Source organism: Staurois parvus, unplaced genomic scaffold, assembly GCF_062004578.1.
Source record: "Staurois parvus isolate SC_StPar_1 unplaced genomic scaffold, SC_StPar_1.0 ptg000879l, whole genome shotgun sequence".
Taxonomy (NCBI): Eukaryota; Metazoa; Chordata; class Amphibia; order Anura; family Ranidae; genus Staurois; species Staurois parvus.
In genome coordinates this window covers 3256631-3259616 of record NW_028318675.1, presented here as the reverse complement: position 1 = coordinate 3259616, position 2986 = coordinate 3256631, and positions in this window count along the sequence as shown.

The window sequence follows — 2986 nt, the reverse complement described above, 5'->3', positions numbered from 1 at the left end:
AGGCGGTATATAGGGGCCTATGGCAGATTAGGGGCCTGGCAGCAGCTATAGGAGGCCCGTAATCTGCCAGCACCCTATGTCAAAAAATTCTACACACCAGCAGTGTGAGGAGACCTGAAAGTGGCACATGGCAGAGTGTGGCGATGGAGACAGCAGCAATGGGAGGCCGTACAGGGACCCATGACAGACTCTGGACCTGGCAGCAGCATGAGGAGGCGGTATATAGGGGCCTATGGCAGATTAGGGGCCTGGCAGCAGCTATGGGAGGCCCGTAATCTGCCAGCACCCTATGTCAAAAAATTCTACACACCAGCAGTGTGAGGAGACCTGAAAGTGGCACATGGCAGAGTGTGGCGATGGAGACAGCAGCAATGGGAGGCCGTACAGGGACCCATGAGAGACTCTGGACCTGGCAGCAGCATGAGGAGGCGGTATATAGGGGCCTATGGCAGATTAGGGGCCTGGCAGCAGCTATGGGAGGCCCGTAATCTGCCAGCACCCTATGTCAAAAAATTCTACACACCAGCAGTGTGAGGAGACCTGAAAGTGGCACATGGCAGAGTGTGGCGATGGAGACAGCAGCAATGGGAGGCCGTACAGGGACCCATGACAGACTCTGGACCTGGCAGCAGCATGAGGAGGCGGTATATAGGGGCCTATGGCAGATTAGGGGCCTGGCAGCAGCTATAGGAGGCCCGTAATCTGCCAGCACCCTATGTCAAAAAATTCTACACACCAGCAGTGTGAGGAGACCTGAAAGTGGCACATGGCAGAGTGTGGCGATGGAGACAGCAGCAATGGGAGGCCGTACAGGGACCCATGAGAGACTCTGGACCTGGCAGCAGCATGAGGAGGCGGTATATAGGGGCCTATGGCAGATTAGGGGCCTGGCAGCAGCTATAGGAGGCCCATAATCTGCCAGCACCCTATGTCAAAAAATTCAACACACCAGCAGTGTGAGGAGACCTGAAAGTGGCACATGGCATGAGACACTGTGGACCTGGCAGCAGCATGAGGAGGCGGTATATAGGGGCCCATGGCAGATTAGGGGCCTGGCAGCAGCTATGGGAGGCCCGTAATCTGCCAGCACCCTATGTCAAAAAATTCAACACACCAGCAGTGTGTGAGGAGACCTGAAAGTGGCACATGGCAGAGTGTGGCGATGGAGACAGCAGCAATGGGAGGCCGTACAGGGACCCATGACAGATTCTGGACTTGGCAGCAGCATGAGGAGGCGGTATATAAGGGCCTATGGCAGATTAGGGGCCTGGCAGCAGCTATAGGAGGCCCGTAATCTGCCAGCACCCTATGTCAAAAAATTCAACACACCAGCAGTGTGAGGAGACCTGAAAGTGGCACATGGCAGAGTGTGGCGATGGAGACAGCAGCAATGGGAGGCCGTACAGGGACCCATGAGAGACTCTGGACCTGGCAGCAGCATGAGGAGGCGGTATATAGGGGCCTATGGCAGATTAGGGGCCTGGCAGCAGCTATAGGAGGCCCGTAATCTGCCAGCACCCTATGTCAAAAAATTCTACACACCAGCAGTGTGTGAGGAGACCTGAAAGTGGCACATGGCAGAGTGTGGCGATGGAGACAGCAGCAATGGGAGGCCGTACAGGGACCCATGAGAGACTCTGGACCTGGCAGCAGCATGAGGAGGCGGTATATAGGGGCCTATGGCAGATTAGGGGCCTGGCAGCAGCTATGGGAGGCCCGTAATCTGCCAGCACCCTATGTCAAAAAATTCTACACACCAGCAGTGTGTGAGGAGACCTGAAAGTGGCACATGGCAGAGTGTGGCGATGGAGACAGCAGCAATGGGAGGTCGTACAGGGACCCATGACAGACTCTGGACCTGGCAGCAGCATGAGGAGGCGGTATATAGGGGCCTATGGCAGATTAGGGGCCTGGCAGCAGCAATGGGAGGCCCGTAATCTGCCAGCACCCTATGTCAAAAAATTCAACACACCAGCAGTGTGTGAGGAGACCTGAAAGTGGCACATGGCAGAGTGTGGCGATGGAGACAGCAGCAATGGGAGGCCATACAGGGACCCATGAGAGACTCTGGACCTGGCAGCAGCATGAGGAGGCGGTATATAGGGGCCTATGGCAGATTAGGGGCCTGGCAGCAGCTATGGGAGGCCCGTAATCTGCCAGCACCCTATGTCAAAAAATTCTACACACCAGCAGTGTGTGAGGAGACCTGAAAGTGGCACATGGCAGAGTGTGGCGATGGAGACAGCAGCAATGGGAGGCCGTACAGGGACCCATGAGAGACTCTGGACCTGGCAGCAGCATGAGGAGGCGGTATATAGGGGCCTATGGCAGATTAGGGGCCTGGCAGCAGCTATGGGAGGCCCGTAATCTGCCAGCACCCTATGTCAAAAAATTCTACACACCAGCAGTGTGTGAGGAGACCTGAAAGTGGCACATGGCAGAGTGTGGCGATGGAGACAGCAGCAATGGGAGGCCGTACAGGGACCCATGAGAGACTCTGGACCTGGCAGCAGCATGAGGAGGCGGTATATAGGGGCCTATGGCAGATTAGGGGCCTGGCAGCAGCTATGGGAGGCCCGTAATCTGCCAGCACCCTATGTCAAAAAATTCTACACACCAGCAGTGTGTGAGGAGACCTGAAAGTGGCACATGGCAGAGTGTGGCGATGGAGACAGCAGCAATGGGAGGCCGTACAGGGACCCATGACAGACTCTGGACCTTGCAGCAGCATGAGGAGGCGGTATATAGGGGCCTATGGCAGATTAGGGGCCTGGCAGCAGCAATGGGAGGCCCGTAATCTGCCAGCACCCTATGTCAAAAAATTCAACACACCAGCAGTGTGTGAGGAGACCTGAAAGTGGCACATGGCAGAGTGTGGCGATGGAGACAGCAGCTATGGGAGGCCGTACAGGCACCCATGAGAGACTCTGGACCTGGCAGCAGCATGAGGAGGCGGTATATAGGGGCCTATGGCAGATTAGGGGCC